Genomic DNA, 18,608 nt, shown 5'->3' on the forward strand with positions numbered 1-18,608 from the left:
TTGAGAATTCGATCGCGGCGTCCTCCCAAGTAGCGACCTTTTTGTGATCTAAAGTGTAGAACCATTGCTTTGGGATGGTGTCGAGAGATGAAGGAAAGATCCTTAAGAACATCTCGGGTTTGATGCCTTTGATAGACATGTAATCCTTGAAGGCACGGATATGGTTCAAAGGGTTCTCATGTCCCTTGAACTTAGGGATATCCGTCATGCTAAAGTTAGTGGGCAATTTGGAATTGACGGCTTCATACTTACGATTGTTCTCCTTGTAAATGTCATCCCCCTTAAGGTACATCAATTGCTCCTCTAGGTATTGGAGCCTTTTCTCAGCTGCGGTCGTCCCCATGAGAGGATTCTCATCCTTAGACTCGTCATCGGAAAATTGTAGTACTTCACCTTTAATGGGAGGCAACCTTCCTTCTACGTCAAAGATACGGCCTTCGATGAGCTCGAGGCGGTCATAGGTTTGGTTTTGGGTAACTTGCATTTGGGCTAGCGTGGCTAGGATTCGATCATTACTTTCTTGAATTTGCTGGAGGTTCGTATCATCACTTGACCCAGGCATCTTGAAAACTGAGTAAGAGATCGGCGACGAATCAAAACACAATCGACCATTCTATCACACTTGCTAAAAGAGGAAAAGTTTTGACTCGTGAAGTGGGTGTGTGCCACTTGTGTTGAGTGAGTTTTGAAGAAAGACAAGGTCTTTGAAAATGTGTGTCCTAGCCAACTGTAGTGTAGTTGTAGGAGTGGACTCGAAGTGAGGTTTTGAAATGGGCTTGTGGCCCGAATTTTGACACGACAAACGGACGGAGTTTTGACCGGATTTTGTGCTAATTGAAGGCCTTTATTTCGAAATTCTTGATTTGAAATTGGGTTTTGATTTTTGAAAATTCGTCATAGTTTTGTTTAGAGATGGTGATCATGTAGAGTTTTACACATTTATACAAGCATTATAACGGGATCTTTGAGTGCTTTTAGAAGGGTTTTGGTTTAAAGGGTGGGTTGCCATACCGAACCATCAAACCCGAAGTCTCTGGAGAGGCTCGTGCCAAACAAGAGTAAGGCCGATTCCTAGTCCATTTCCTCAAGTAGTGAAGGCCCTTGATACAAACAAGAGTAAGCACCATGGTATGGATGACGTCAACCGCTATCCATCCTTAGGCCCAAATAAGAATTAGGACCGTTTAGACGGGACGATTGGTCGAATAGGTTGGGTTGGGCCTAGGAAGGCCGAATTAAACGGTCTAGGAAGACCGAGTTATGAAAACCGACAATTGTCTTGCACAAACTTATTCCCTAACCTTGTTCAAGTTTCACCCTAGCTACACGTAAGTGTATAATCCCAGTGAGTCGCCAAACTGTGGGCGTGTGGACAGCGGGCCGCCCACGGGGCGCTTGGGAGTGAAGGGGCTCGAAAACAAGCGTTTGCATTTTGTATGGAGTCGCCACCAATTTTTATGGGAAATTGGAACCGTTCGAATACCTCGTGTCATGTCAAGACACAAAGTAGTGACATGAACACTAAGCAATCGTTACCCTTAGCATTCTATGTCTAGAATGACTCTCGCGGATGCCAATGAACACGGGTGCTCACGGAGATCTGGAGTAAGGAGTGAGGGTACGTATTAGGAAGCTCTTTTGATCGAACACCTAATCCCGCCCGCCTCGATAGCGGCCTCTACTAATGATTAGGGAAGTTATTCGTACTCGATATATCGTCGGCTATATGCATGCAATGCAACATCCAATAGATTAATCCTAACATGTGAAATTAGCTAAGTCGGTGAACAATTAATTAGCAAACAATTGGGGTCGAAGTTGGATTTAATATTGATTTACATGTGAAAACATACAAATGATAAATGAAAGGAATACAATAAATTAATATAACTACAATAAAAAGAATTACATTAATTACATTGGATTAGGCGATTTATGTCGAAAGTACCGCTAAAACGGATGATTTGATAAAAAAGAATAAAAGAATAAAATAACAAATTAACGAACAGGAATTAGCGATATTACGAATATTAGTTAATTAATACGTAAACTCATTAATCTAGGTCAAGGCAGAAAAGGAGTTCAGGGACAGAAGCCGTCCTGGAACAGGCGCAGCAGACACTGCGCCCTTTGGAAGAGGCGCAGCAGTTGCTGCGTCTGTTCCAAGGACGAACTCTGGCTGTGAAGCCAAAACTGCAATTGTTAACGTTGATTGATTAATTTAATGGATTGATTTAAATTATGTACTCGGATGAAAGTGATTTACAGATTATTTAACATGTGATTGAGTCGTAAAACGGCAAAACATGATTAAGACGGAATTAAAGACAGATTAAACATGTGAAGGGTCGATGTTAATGAACGAACCAAACAAGCGAATAATTAAGTAAACATGATGAATTGATGGCGGATTAACAATGAACACGATGAAAAATATATCAACAATGAATCCCAGAAACTCAACATGAACGAATTGAATCCCTAAAACCCGAATTGAATATTAGTGGCGAAAACCCGCAAATATGAATTACTTGGGATTTAAGTCGGATTAGATGAATTAAACATGTGAATGAATGATGAAATATATGATACAATATACATGCTAATTATTATGATTTTATGACGGAGAATTAACGAGACGATTTAACAAACAAAACAAATAAATTTGATACGAATTGCAGAGAGGACGGAGGAAGAAGAAAAGAAGCAGAGGCTGGCGGCCTCACAAAGAGCGCGCAGCAGGTGCTGCGCTCCTTTGAAGAGGCGCAGCAGTTGCTGCGTCTTTTCTCGACTGTCTGTCTACTGGAAATCCGCAAAACAGGTTTTAAAGACGGTTTTTAGAAATCGGTTTTAATGAGGTGCTTTCGACATAAACCTTACAATTGTTATACAATAATTAAAATACAATAAATAAAAGAGAGATTAATACACCCTCAGACTTACATGTTGTTAACGAGAAGAACTAAGAAGATCGATTAGTGATGCTCGACGCGAATGCAAGGAAAGAGTGCCCTCGTAAGAGGAAAACGATTTAACAGATTAATTAGATTGATTGAGTGTAGTGGTCAAATTGGTCGGTCATGCAACGGAGAGGCTGGTACCCGGAAAGATCCGAGCTTACGTGGTCGGAAGTCCAAGCACGTAGGCGCCAATTAGTAAGAACGAAGTCTAGAATGCAAAGGGAGAAGAGAAGGGCGGACACTCGCGTGAGAAATATGAGGAACGAAGGCTCCTATTTATACTAATCACGTGAAGGAATAGGGTTTCGGAGACCCTTTGGAAGTGAATCTCCGAAAGATATAAAAAAAGATACGTAAATCATGCAAAGAAGGGCCTGGGAAGAGGCGCAGCAGCCCACCGCGTCTCTTGGAAGAGGCGCAAAGACACTGGCTTGCGTCTGTTCCCGGAGGTTTCCTCCGCTTAAGAAAGATTTCCGTGTTTTAGTTATGGTAGGACGGATTTATTCGATTATCTTTTAAATATTACGGGATATTATTTGCCAAAAGATAAAATTTGATGAATATGGAATAGAAATATCCGGAACATTCCGAACATTTCGACTCGGGATTTAACGGCTATCGGAAAATGGAGACGGTTTTTGACCCGGACTCGAATGTACTCTAATTACTGCCAAAACGACCGTATCGGCACGTAGATGACAACTAAGAGGTTGACATTTATATTTGAGCAATCACTTGACGATAAACTTACGAACTGTCACTAATCGTTCCGCGAATCAAACATGCGGCCCAATCATCACTGGGTGGTTTGCGAGGGATGCAGAAACGAGGTGTCTACACACGTAAGCTTGTCAATCTGATCCGTCATGTATTCGGATTAACCATAATCGGGATCGTCCTAGATAAGTACTAAAAATGAGGCAGAACAGTGCCAGGCAGCCCTGTTAAGGCGCGAGCCTATTGGCGAGGTAAGGGGCACTGCCATGGTTTTGAAATATGAAAGCAGAGGGCCTCTTGGGGCGCGAGCCATGGGGCGAACCAAGGGGCATCTCCTGGTTGTTAAAAAGGTTGTTTAAAACCGTTTTTTGTGATTAATGATTTGCAAGTATGATTTGCATGACTCGGAATAATTACTATTATATTAGTAATATTCGTGTCGGATTTGCATGTTTGAAAAGCATGGTTTACATATAAAAATGTAAAATGTTTGATTTGAACTAATTATGTTAAGTTCGATTATTTGTAATTAGTCAAGTTTGTCATCGTACTCGGATTAAACCGACATGGTATAAAGAACCAAGGATGATTATGAATTATGACTAATATATTTACAAATGTAAACAAGTGAGAAAAATGGTAAATAAAAGAAAAGGGTGTTAAAATACCCATTAAAACGTAATTAACCAATAATATCATCGAGTCACGGAATAAACCGTCGTGGTATAAAGAACCAAGGATGATTTTTATAATGGTCAAAATATGTTCATCATAAAAATGAATTAGAATGGTAAATAAAAGAATAGAAATTCCTTTAAAATGTAATTAACCAATTAATATCACCGAGTCACGGATTTAACCGTCATGGTATAAGGAACCAAGGGTGATTATGATTTATGGCTAAAAAGCTTGTCATAAAAGTGATTTGAAAAATTTGAAATGGTAAAAACCGATTACAAATAAGAAATGAAATAAAGAGGAAAGACGAGAGCAAACACGGTTGAGTCTGACCCGACAACCCACATGACGCGCGACCCTCTTTGCATACCAAAGGGCTTCTGTCTCTGGCCAAAACTCGGTTTTGGCTCGTCTAACCTATATTTGAATCTTGTTATGCATTGTTCATGCTTGCAAACTCATAAAAACAGTAAATACATGAAATAAAGTGAGTTGTTTACACCCTCAAACTTACGTGTATTGATATTTTGTGACGTAGACCACTTTAGAGACAAGTTTTCTCGTAGCGACTACTCACGATCAAGAAGTTTAAAAAGAGTGCCTTAAAAAAGGATTTTGTTTTGAAAATGAGTTGAAAATATGTTAATTAAAACATGTTGGTTAATGTTGAGTTGGTCGAATGGTTCGGTCGAATGCACGGCGACGGTACCAAACAATATGTGTAATGTTTGTGTTTACGATCGATAGGTCGTAAACACGTGTCGATTTTGTGACTTAGGAAGTCGAGTATAGTAGTTTAAGGGAGAAGGAGCGGGCGGACGCTCGCCTGAAGATTATGGTGTGTGATGGTGGGTATTTATAGAGAAATGTGGGATGGTAGGTCGGTCGATTTTGCTTGGAGGCTAAGGAGACACCCCATTGAGGCGCGAGCCACCCCGTGACTCAATGGGGTGTACTGTCCCTTTCAATTTGGACGTGGCCTATTCTCCATCCATTGTTGATATGTGGTATTCATATAGGATGTCGTGTAACAATATGGGCATCTAATAAGATGATTTTAGGTGTTACTTGAGGTAGGTGTTTTGTGTGCTTGACTAGGGTTTGACCCGTGTCGGTCGGGATTTGAATTTCGAGTCGGTTTTTGGCCCGATGTCGGTTTTGACTCTAATTAGGGTCATTTTAATGGAAATGACATGATGAAAACATTCATGGCATTATTTTTGACATTCGAGATTTGGGTTGACTCAGGTTGACCCGAGTTGCGGGTTTCTGAGTCGGTTTTGGGGCCGAAGACGGTTTTAACTCTAAATAGTGTTATTTTAATGCAAATGAAGTTAGATAACTTTTGAAATCATTTTTCATATCCGAGTAGTGCACTAAACCGTCTCATATATAGCCAATCCACGCACGCATATCAAAAACACGTTATAGTCCGATCATCATCGGGTGATTTTTGGAAGGTGTAGATACTGGGTATCTACAGACTCATGCCTTGTAATTCTGGTTAGAATCCTAGCAGTGGTGAAGATGTTAGACTGATTAGTAGGCATTGGTGTAACCTAAGACTGGGAAATCAGTCAACTCCACATTAGTCACCTCCACTGGTTTAGCTTTTGGAATCCAAGCTTGTTTGGGTTTAGATTTAACAACAGGTTTCTGAAAGTAGAACTCCTTCCTCCTACACATTGCAGCTGAATGACCAATGCCTTTACACTTTGCACAAGTTATAGGTAACCAGTCATATGCAACAGCAACATGAATCTGTTTCCCCAATTCATCCTCAAACATTACACGCGTAGGGAAGTTCTGATCAATCTCAACCTCAACCATAATTCTAGCAAAACCCACCAAAGTTTTAGCAATTGTTAATTCATCAATCCTCACAAAGTTCCCAAACAACGAAGCTAATTTCTCAAGACATTTAGCCCCCCAGAACTTCAGGTCTAATCCAACCAATTTAACCCAGATAGGAATAGTTTTAACAGTCACCTTTCAGATTCTAGTCTCTAGATCCCAAGCCCTAAGAATGAGCGGCTTACCATCAAACAGAAACATCCCATTCTTCATAACCAAATTCAGGTGCTCTAATTTAGCAAATCTGACAACAAATAATCCGTTGGTAAGAAGGAAATCTGGGTTACCTCATAATTTTGCCATGTCCTCCTTAGGAAGCCATCCAAAACCTCCCTTGGCGGGTTAGCACCAAGTACATAACCATATAAAGCTTGCTTCCAATATTCAATATCTTCCTTGACATCCTCAGGCTGAAGTTTCAGGGTTTTCGCCGAATGCAATGCAAGACGTTCCTCCTCAGCAATTGGTTCAAGAGTCCCCATTCTTTTATGATTACAAACTTCCTGCTATTCTTCTTCAATCTCATCCTTAATCACAACCTCCTCTCGAGTGTGTTCCCCTTCAATAATCCATTCACATCGCGTATCATATTTTCAATTTCATGTTGAACCGGATCAACTCTATCCTCAGATTGTATCCCATGATTACTCTATCCTCAGATTGTATCCTATGATTTTCAATTTCACTTGTATTATTACTTGACCCAACAATAAAAAAAAGAGGGTTAAAAGATATGTTAGATTTTTATTATGAATCTCTAGGTTATACTTATGACACCACAGCCGATGTTGATTATGCAGTTACAATTTTGCATCAATTACATAATTTGTACGAAAAAGAAATGGGTGAAACGAGTCAATCAAGTAGTAGTTCTTCTAGATCATCGACTAATTTCATGTATAATAGTAAATTAACTTCATTGATTTTTAAAAAATCAAAAACGTTTACTTCTAGTTCTTCTTCCCCTTCTAGTTCATATTTACTTAATGAATACTTGTCGATTGACCATATTAACGTAAATGAACCCACTGATATTCTTACTTGGTGGAGAATCCACTACGACCATTTTCCTATACTTGCAAAAATAGCTAGAGATATACTTGTTGTTCCTGTGTCTACCATTGTGACCGAGTCAGCTTTTAGTGCAGGAAGAAGAGTACTTGAAGAAAAAAGGTCAAGTTTGGCTCCCTCAACCGTAACTATGTGTGTTTGTAAAAAACGATTGGGATCAATCTGAATTGAGACGTCAAGGAGGTAGAGAAGTTGATTTGACTCATATTTACACATATTTAGTCCCCTAACTAGCCTTGTTCCTATGATTTCTAGCATGCATTAGGGTCGTTTCTTATCTTTAGCTTCTTATTTTGCATATTCTATGAGGTTTTGTGTCCTTGGTAGGAGAGGAGTGCTAGCCTTGCTTATATGGAGCAAAACGGAGCTAAATTAATCGGATCTAACGACCAAGCAACAAAGAGGAGACCAATACTAAAGCCTAAGTCAATAAAACAAGTATTTCGGCAATGATGTAGGGCCCCCATGGCCCCTCAATGATCTCCACGGATTATGAGGCAGCCACATGAAGAAGAAGCTAAACTGCCCTTCAGGACGAGCGTCCCAGAGGCAGTTCAGGCGTCCCAAAGAGAAGGACGGGCGTCCCACAAGTAGGACGGGCGTCCCACAGAGCAGGATGAGCATTTAACAAAGGCAGGTTGTGCATCCCATAGTAGGACTTGGAAGGCGTTAGACTTCATTTAAGGGGCTTAATCGTCATTTAAACCCTTAGTTAACCTAATACTTGTACTTAGTATAAATACCCCCTTGTATTATCAAGTGATTATCAAGCTATTTTTAGATTAAATCAAGTTATCTTATATTTTAGCTTAATTACAACTTAATCTTTCCTCAATTGTTAAAGTATTCTTAGATCTAGTTGGGTAATTTGAAGATTATTTGGGATTATTGGAGAATTTACAACTCTTCATCATCAATCAAGTTTTCTTCTATTTTGCTTTGCTTTCTTTTTGATCATCCTAAGTTGGTACAATTTCTTTCCTCTTTACTTAATCCTTGTTTATTATTTTACTCTTCCATCATGTTTAGACTTGTTATGATGATTGACATCATTGTTAGCATGTTCACCATGATAATGAGTGAGTAGTTCCCTAACTAGGGTTAATGGGAGATTAGGGGAGTTAATCATGTGGTAGATCTTTACTTAATAAGTTCATATGAATGCTTGCTTGTTGTAGATTCAACTTATGCACATGTTATGCTTGATGAAATGCTTGATTAACAACCTAGCATGATTCTCTTATCCTTTCAACAAGACTTGTAAGACATAAACCAACTCAAGACTTGTTAGACCATGCATATAGTTGAATAGGGAGAATTAAGTGGTTGTAGGTGTTGTAAATTATTGACCGACTCGGCTTCGAGACCCAAAACTCTCTAGGAATTGTAAGATATAAACTAACTCGATTCCATTACAATAATAAATTGCTTGCATCTATGAAACTTATTAATGTGATCTCATCATGATTCCCCTATGAACCCATGACACCCTAGTATTTTAATTAATTGTTTACAAACCCCATTTGCTTACTTTGCTTTACTTTCATTTATTTACTTTGCATTTGTTAAGTAGTTTAGATTGCAAATTTCAACCTCAACCCAAATTGTGACACAAAAGACATAGCTTTTCACAACCGATAAGTCAATACAATACCCGTCCCTTGGGACCTGACCTTTACTTACCGCTCTACTAAGAGTAGTTTGTTTTGAATATAAATATTGTTTGATTGAGAGCGTACAAGGACACGTTCATCAAAATGGCGCCGTTGCCGGGGACGGTGTTCAATTGAGTTGTTATCATTTGTTGTTTTTAGTTGTGTCTTTCTTAACCTTGGGGAAGTCAAACTCCTCAAGTAGTTTTAATTGTTTTCTAATTGTTTGATTTTTATATGTTTAGGAGATCACAAGGCGGTCTTTTTCCTATAGATCCTGAAATCGAAAGAACTTTGACAAATATTAGAAGAATCGTTAGAGGGACTTCAACAATTGTGGGTATTGGAGAACTTGTGGACATTGGTATCATCCAAACGGATAGTGTTGAGTTTATCAACCCTTTTGCAAGACAAGGAGAGGATAACCCAATTCAAAACCAACCACAAAATCAACCTACAATGCCTAAATTTTCATCTCATTCCGTACCAACCAAGGAGAACCTACCCAATGGTACTCCAACACCACCCTACTTGACGGTAATTTCATTGCCAAATCCGCATTCATACAATTAGTTGAACGAAGTCATTTTGGAAGGATGCCTAGTGAGGATCCTCATCTACACATGGAGACTTTTTGTGACACTGTTGTGATGCAATTTTCCAAACGGGGGTAACTCAATATAAAATTCGATGGGTATCGTTTCCTTTTTCCTTGATCGGAGCCGCAAATCAATGGTTGAAGAGCCTAGACGAGGCCACTCTTGAAATTGATTCATGGAAGAAGTTAGCACTTGCCTTTTACAAGAAGATCTACCCTCCGGAGAAAACCAATATTTTAAGAGCCCAAATCACCGGGTTCAAACAAAGAGATGAAGAGTCTCTATATGAGGCATGAGAAAGATTCAAAGATACATATCGCTCTTGTCGTCATCATGGGCTCAGCGAATGGTTTCTAGTCCAACAATTTTGGAATGGGTTGTATGAAGATTCAAGGAATGTACTCAACATGGGTTCCAATGGAAGATTCACCGAGGTAGATGATAACCAAACTTGGGCAAAGATAGAGGAGATGGCGGTTCACAATTCTCAATATAGTAGGCCAAGAAAAGCTACTAGGGGAGGGAGACATGAAGTTGATTCCGTCACATAATTGAGTGCCGCTTTGGGTGCCCAACTATGCTCCCATATTGACACAATGAACTTGAAATTTGAGAAAGCCATAGCCAAGATGAATGAAGCCTCTCAAGCACCCAAGAAACATCAACAAGTCAATGCCATGGTGTCAACATTTTCTATTCCAAATGGAGTATGTGAGAATTGTGGAACTTTGGGACATGATCAACAAGAGTGTAAGGGCACAAATGAGCAAGAAGATGCTTTCCAAGCATACAAGAATGACACCCCTTACTCCAACTATTAAAATAAAAACACCAAATTTCACCCAAACTTCTCATACAAAAGCCAAAATGTTCAAAATCCTTAACCAACATACACCCCAGCTCCAATGAGAAATCCTACTCAAAGACCCTTCTTCAACCAAAACCAAAGATTCCAAAACCAACCCTCTTACAATCAATCCAATGACCAAGCTTTTGATGTTTAAAAAGCCGTCCTTCAAATGCAAAAGAACCAATAAGACTTCTTTGCTCAAATGCAAAGATATAGCTAAGCCAAAGACACTACCATCAACAATATCCTTGCTCATACCAAGATGTTGGAAACACAATTGTCCCAATTGGCCGCTTCGAGTTCTGAAAATCAAAAAGGACAATTACCTCCTCAAGGTAATCCTCCTACAAGACATGAAACTATGAATGCCATCCACTTGAGGAGTGGTACACGATATGAGGGACCTAAGGACCCAATTAAAGAGGATGTTATTAAGGAAAGTGTCAAGACAAGAGATGTGATGGAACCATTGAGGAGAAATCCTAGGGTAGTAGAACCAACTACCAATGAATCATTGAAGAAGATAAATGAAGAGAAGGCCAAAGAGGTTGAAAAAGAACCTATTGTGATTAGACTTCCGTTTCCAAGTCGCCAAGCCAAGCCCAATCTTGATGAGCAACTTGGGAAGTTCATGGAGATTGTGAAGAACCTATAGGTTTCTATCCCATTCACGGAGTTGATCAACCATGTGCCAGCCTACACAAAATACATGAAAGACATCCTTACCAAGAAGAAGTCCATTAAGAAGTTGGAGACCATCGCATTCACAAAGATAAGTAGTGCAATACTTCAAGGACATTCCCCACCTATGCTCAAAGATCCTAGAAGCTTCTCCATTCCATGTACCATTGGTGATACCACGATACACAAAGCACTATGTGATCTAGGTGCAAGTGTGAGTGTCATGCCATACTCGGTATGTGAAAGGCTAGGAGTGGGAGAACTCAAGTGCACTAATATGACTCTACAAATGGCGGACCGAACAACAAAGAAACCACTTGGGGTATGGGAAGATGTACCCGTGAGAATTGGAAAGTTTTTTTTGTACCAGTGGGCTTTGTTATTGTCGACATGGAGGAAGATTCTAATATACCGATCATTCTAGGAAGACCATTCTTGCACACCGCCAGAGCGGTGATTGATGTAAAGCACGAGATGCTCACACTTGAAGTTGGTGATGAAACAATCACCTTTAATCTTGATAAGACTATGAGAGCTCCCAACTTGCATGAACCATGCTTTATGGTTGATCACTATAGCCGGGAAGGTGACAAGAAGAAAGTGGACTCCCCATTCAAAGGTCAAGTCAAAAGTGAAAATCCTAACAAGAAGGGTAAGGACACACCGCCCAATTGGAAGAATGAAGTGAATGATATTGAAGTAGCTCTATTCGGAGAGCATGTAATTTTTCATAACAAGAATGAGAGCTTGCAAAGCTCATCCATCACGACAAGTATCAATGAAGGCCTCATTGGCCATGATAACAAGAATGAGGAGCTACTCTTGCCAACTCATAATCCTCTCAATATAGGGGAAGAAGCAAAGGGAGTATATGGTCTATGGGATGACGAATTTGACGGATTGGTTAATCCTTACATTGGAAATGCTATGACCCTAGACCAAGGCTTTGTAGATCCTTGTCACCACAACTTGGACTCGAGTTCCTACACTAATGGAAGCAACTATGTACCAAAGTCTACACAAGACTTCTATCGTGAAAATGGACAAGCCTTCGATTACTTCTACAAGGCGTTGAGCAACATCAACAACGCCCTTGCTTTACCCCCTTGACATCACTAAAATAGAAAGAGAGTTTGGTGGAGTCCTCCCGAAACCACCATTTGTAAATATGCTAACCTCTTAACTTGCATTTCAATTAATTTGTACATTACTTTATTTTTGCATTGCATCTTATATGCTTTGTTGTAGAATTTTTGTGACGTGAGAGCAAGTGAGGGAGGGTTTCTAATGTGTTTGAAATGTGTAGTGTATGATGATCAAGTATTGGGAAGCAATTGCCTAAGCTAACCAAGCCTATGGAGTGCAACCTAATGCCGAAAAGATAGGAAATGAAGGATCAAAGTAGCGAGAAAGGGATCCCCATGAGTGGACCTGAACTCGTGGGGATTGGAGCAAAGAAAAGAAGAGCTGTACTGCAATCTGGGCGAGCTGAAAGCAGGACGGGCGTCCCAGAGCTCAGCCCGCTCGTCCCCATGTCAGGACGGGCGTCCCCAAAGAGTAAAGAAAAGTCCTGAACCAGAAGCCGCCCGTCCCCAACTCGGCTCGAGCGTCCCTACCTGCTACTTCACTGAAAAACATGGGATTCCTTCTTCAAATTCTCATTTCTATCTTCTTCATTCACAAACACAAACATATTTCCCTCACTACAACACTCAACCAAATCATCAAAAACCCACAATACTCAACCAAATTCATCAAAAGTCATTGCAAACTTGCTCAAATTCAATTCAAATCACTCCTTTGTCAACATTTGGACCTTCAAACATTAAAATCTTCCCAAAATCAATCAAAAATATCTAGGGTTAAGGCAAATTCGAAAACCACCAAATTGATTGAGAAATTGATTGAAGTTTGTTGACATCAATTACAAGGAGGAATCATCATGGCAAGAACAAAAGGCAAGACTCAAGCATCAAAATCCCCAAATCTATCAAAAAGGGAAAAAGTTCTAGCATCAAAGGCTTTGGTGGTAGTGGATCAAGCAAGGGAGCCTATTGAGGCCATTAAGGAGGTTGCTACAACAATACCGGAGGTCAAATAACTAAAGGACTACCCAGCGTTAACTTTCATATATAATGAGCATATAATTGCATTCGAATCCCTTGCCAAAAAGAAAGTCATTGCCACAACGTTTGTTTGCCAAGATACTTTGGAAAAATTACGAGTGCATGATCAAACAAAAGCATTCTTCGAGTCTATGGGGTTATCTACCCTATTTGAAATGAATGAATTGGCTTGCCCCTCCCTTATCTTGGAATTCATTTGTTCTTTGAGGGAGTATAAGATTGAGACTCGAAGATATGTTGAATTAAAGCTTAAAAACCAAAGTAGGAAAATGATTAAGGCTCATTTCGGGAAGATGCTTGGACTCCATGACCATTGGGATTTCTTCAAGAAACCCCTCAATTTTGATGCCAAACCCCTTTGGAAGGCAATTGCCGGAAGAGAATTGACCACATTTAGAGAATGCAATGCCTTGTATATGCACCATCCGGGTATTCGTTATTGGCATAGATCCATTTCCAACACCTTGATCGTAAAAAAAGAAGCAACCCACATGACTGAACTTGACCATACCTACTAGGAGTCTAGAATGAATGTCCATGAAAAGTCAAAGAATGATTACAAAATTCTCTAATTGTTGTTGGAGAGGCGGATGGACATCAAAGAGGGAAAAGAAAAGACGGCTTTTATTGTTAATGGAGGCTTGATAACAAGGTTGGCGAAACACTTTAACCCAAAGTTCAATGAAAGCAAAGCCTATAAGCCAGTTAAAGGTGGTAATCTCTTTGATATGAACACATTGATACACACATTCCATTGGGTGAAACATGACAACTCCACCCCGGGATATGAATGGATAATCAAGGGAGCCGACTCTATTGTCTTGCCAAAGAAAATATGCCTCATTTCCACTCGCCGAAACAACTATCTTATCCCCGTCTCCAAGCTTGCCAAGACCATCATCAACCAATAACAAAATCTGATTGAAGAGCCCTCCTCCATTGTTATACCGCCTTATCTGTTTGCCTTTTGAAGAGTTCACAACCAATGACCCGAATGTTGTGGAAGGCAATTATTATTTGACCAAGTTTATGAAGTATATCCATAAAGAAGCTTACAAGGATCGGGTGAACGCCTACTACGCCCAATATCAACCCCTCTATCATCTTGCTAGGCAAAGACTTCTTGACCCTAAGAGTCCTTTGCCGGATTGGGTGGATAAGAAGGTGTTCTTTCCTCAAGCTTATCAAGATGAAGAAAGGGATGTCCGAGTCGCTAGGAGTGAGGAGAGTCTTGATGATGAGGATGGGGAAAGTAGTGAAGAAAGCCATTATCACAATGAGCATAGTTCAAGTGAAGAAGATGATGATGATGCCTACGGTTCTTTGGATGATGATGATGATGATGATGATATCACAATGAGTGATAGTTGATGGTTGAACAAGCATGAAGGAGGACAACGTAATACCATTGTGAGTCACTACCCCTACTTTGCTTTGTTTTTATCTCATGATTACATAACTTGTATAACATGTAGTTTAGAGCATTTAGAAAGTCATTTTTGACTCTTTGATGGCTAAGAGTTTTTGAGTCCTAGCAACATCAAAGGACTCACACCTCGGCAACATTGAATTGACTATCTTTTTTGCTGCCACCATAAAGAATCCAAAATGACACGTCACTTTTCACGCATTGCATTGCACGCCTTGTGAATAAACTTCCCTATTTTTTACACTATAAATAGTGTTTTGTTTGGTTTGGGGAAGTTCATTCATAGGAAACCCGAGTTAATTTAAATTAGCTCTCCAACCTAGTCGAAAGCATGCATCATATAGCATAGTTTAGTTTGCATCATATGTAAAAATTAATCATGTAGTATGCATTTAGTATAGAATTCATGCATTTCTTATAGATTCATGCATTTGCATTTGCATAATTTCCTATCATTTTGTTCATTGAGGACAATGTCCATGCTAGTGTAAGGATGGGAAATTCTAACATCTAACCCTTATTTTGAAAAATCTAAAAATTGAAAAATTTTAAAAATTTCAAAAACATGTTCTTTCTTTGTAGTATATAATTGTATATAATTGTTTGTTTGTCACTCTTATCACATTGGGATGACTACGCCACATTCGAAGGATAAAGGATAAAGAAGGCCGCATGGTATGATCTTTCCAAATCTCCTTCTCCCTTTCTTATATGTTAATGACAATGTGGCTACTTTTTGATTGATGCGGTATGAACCTATGTGATGTTAAGAGTTTGCATTTAGTTTATATGACATTTTAGTCGATAAAAGCATATGCATTAGAGTTTTATATATGTTAGTTGCATCATGGCATGTAGTTTGCATGGTAGAAATTTTTTGTGAAAATGCCAATTTGGGAAGCTTGACAAGTGTATATAAGGCCTTTGTAGATAATTTTTCTCCTTGGGACTTTGTTTTCTAGAATACTCTCAAGACACCCTAGGATGTGTCATACTAGTATCTTTTGTCCTATGGTCTAAGGCCTAGTCAAGGGTTTGCATGTGTGTCATTTATCCAACCTTATGATGTGATATGGACTTGATCCACTTATCTAGGGGACCTTGATTGACTTGGTGGTTTGGCAAACCAAAAATACTTTTCATTAATAAGTTTGAAGTGCTCATTTTAAAAGTTTTGTGATGTGGAATCATTCTTAATTGCCAAGGAGACCTCAAATGTTTTGAATTGTTGAAATTGCCGAGAAATTTGTTGGAGGCGTACCACTTCAATGTGCTTTGGTGAGGGATCCATTGAATTGGCCCCCCACACAGTTGTAAATTCAACAGCCCAAAGACAAAGTGACTATCACCCCAAGAGCTATTGCTGATGAACATTGTCATCACACGCTCTCAAACACATTAATAATCTCAACAAACAACTAGTTAGTGGTTAAGTCGAGGTCGATCCACGGACGGTGTGCTTTGGGTTCTAAGTCTATCTATCTCAATTTATGCTAGTGTCACAATTGATTTGGGTTGAAGTTGTGTTCTAAGCTACAACAAGGAAATGTAAATAAGACAAGTAAATAGAAACGAGGGGGTAAATAAATGATAAACAATACTAGGGAGTCAAGGCTCATAGGGGAATCATGGTGAATTAGCATAAATGAGTCAAGTAGATACAAGCTATTATTATTGTTGGAATCAAGTTAGTGAATCTCTTACATTTCCTAGGGAAAGTTAGGTCTCGGAGCCGAGTCGGTCAAGACTTTACAACACCTATAAGTCGACTTGGTTTTCCCTATTCATGGTGAGATAACATAGATGAGTCCTAGGAAGGTTTGGGTCCCGGAGCCGAGTCGGTCAAGACTTTACGACACCTAAAATCGACTAAATTCTTCCTAATCAACTATATGCATTGTCTAACAAGTCTTGAGTTGGTTTATGTCTTACAAATCTTGTTGAAAGCATAAGAGAAACATGCTAGGTTGTCAATCAAGCATTTCATCAAAGATGACATGTGCATAAGTTGGAAAAACAATAAGCAAGCATCCCCTATTTACTAAATGAATAGGTGAAACTCCCATTTTTCCCGCCTAAAAAATATTTCCTAAATTGGGCCAAGTATTTGTAGCATATATTATAGGTATGATGAGTTATAAATGGGCATAATTTTTACATGTAAATATTTACAAGATTCAATATATTACATTCTCTACAAATTTATATTCAGTCTTTTTGTGATGCGAAAATTCCCCTTTTTTCTTTAAATAATTTTATGATAAGAATTTATTGAAATTTTATGATAAGTAGTTCGGCTAAAAAATATATCCACCGGCTCAATTTAAAATTTGTAACGGGGTCTAAATAAATTACCTCATTATCTATAATGGGGTGTAAACAAATTACCTCATTATAATTTGGACAACATAAACACACTCGGAGATGATACAGTTACATTCAGTATATAGAATCTTCTATACACCATTAATAAAATTTCGACATGTGGAACAATTTAATATTACTAATAGAGGCGACATGTGGAACAATCCCACCTCTACTACAAGAATAAAAACTCTCTAAATTTTTCCTGCCTAAGTGAAATGTTTAATGATTGGTCCTTGCTCCTCATATTATATCATATTAATACCGCCTAAGTGAAATGATTTATGGTTGGTCATCACTCCTCACATTATATCATATTAATTCTATACCATAAATAGAAGATAATACTACTAATTTTTAATTTGTAAACACACATTAATGAGATATTTTAATTTATTTATACATGTGGTACTACATCTATAATACGTATGATATGAGACAAAATATTATGCACAATTTTTTTGTTTTGTTTTTGTAATTCTATTTTCCTGTCTTTTGATACAAAAGTACTACAAGTTGACTATCTCTTTTTGCCAATTTTCTAATTTTATTGTATAATTAAGTCATTACTTGAGGTTATTATTTTGGTTAATGTAATCGAATAATATTATTAAACGTAATAGTGAAGTAATTTATGTAATTAGGTACAGTTAAAACGTCAATCTTATCTGGTATGAAAACTATCAAATTTTCTCTATTATATTGCTTAAGCATGTTACCAAGCTATAATATTTAACGTCTTTATAAATTCTTATCTAAAATACCGCGCATTTGCGCGGGATCTACACAAGTTCATATGAACTCATTAAGCATAAATCTTCCCTATGATTAACTCCCCTAATCCCCCACTACTCCTTAGTTAAGAGACTACTCAGTACTCATCATGATTATTATGCTAGCAATGGTGTCAAACATTACAACACAAGTCAACATCATGAAAGAGTGAAACAATAAAAAATAATTAAGTAAAGAGTGAAGGAATTATACCAATCTTAAGATGGACAAATGGAAAGGAAAGAATAATAGAAGAGAACTTGATTGATTGATGAAGAGTTGTCAATTCTCCAAATAATAACTCAATAATCTTCAATTACCCAATAAGAAATCTTGAACAATAACTAAGGAAAGATTAAAGTGATATTTATGGAATGATTAAAGGCTAATCTATTCTAATCTACTCCTAATCTAATCTAAGGGAACTTAATTCCCACTTAGAGGACATAATTCTCTACTAAGAGGACACACCTTTCAATTTATTACAAAGGGAGTATATATAGTACTACAAGAATTAGGTTAACTAAGGGCTTAAATGACGATTAGATCCCTAAGATGAAGATTAGTGCCTTGCAAGTCCTTAAGGAGCCTCATGACATGTTTATGTTGGACGCTCATACTAGGCCTTAGTCCATGGGTCAAATGATACTAGTATGACACATCTTAGGGTGTCTTTACGGTATTCTAGCAAACAAAGTCTCAAGGAGAAATATTATCTACAAGGGCCTTATATACACTTGTCAAGCTTCCCAAATAGGCATTTTGACAAAAAATTTCTAACCATGCAAACTAGATGCCATGATGCAACTAACATATATACAACTCTAATGCATATGCTTCTGTCAACTAAAAT

The 18,608-nt window shown here is 38.4% G+C and overlaps 1 pseudogene; it reads right to left on the minus strand.

The window, feature by feature from the left end:
* Window positions 1-9,772: 9,772 nt before the first annotated feature.
* LOC141625519 (small nucleolar RNA R71) lies at window positions 9,773-9,871 on the minus strand (annotated as a pseudogene).
* Between the last annotated feature and the right edge of the window lie 8,737 nt (window positions 9,872-18,608).

Source organism: Silene latifolia, chromosome X (assembly GCF_048544455.1).
Source record: "Silene latifolia isolate original U9 population chromosome X, ASM4854445v1, whole genome shotgun sequence".
Classification (NCBI taxonomy): Eukaryota; Viridiplantae; Streptophyta; class Magnoliopsida; order Caryophyllales; family Caryophyllaceae; genus Silene; species Silene latifolia.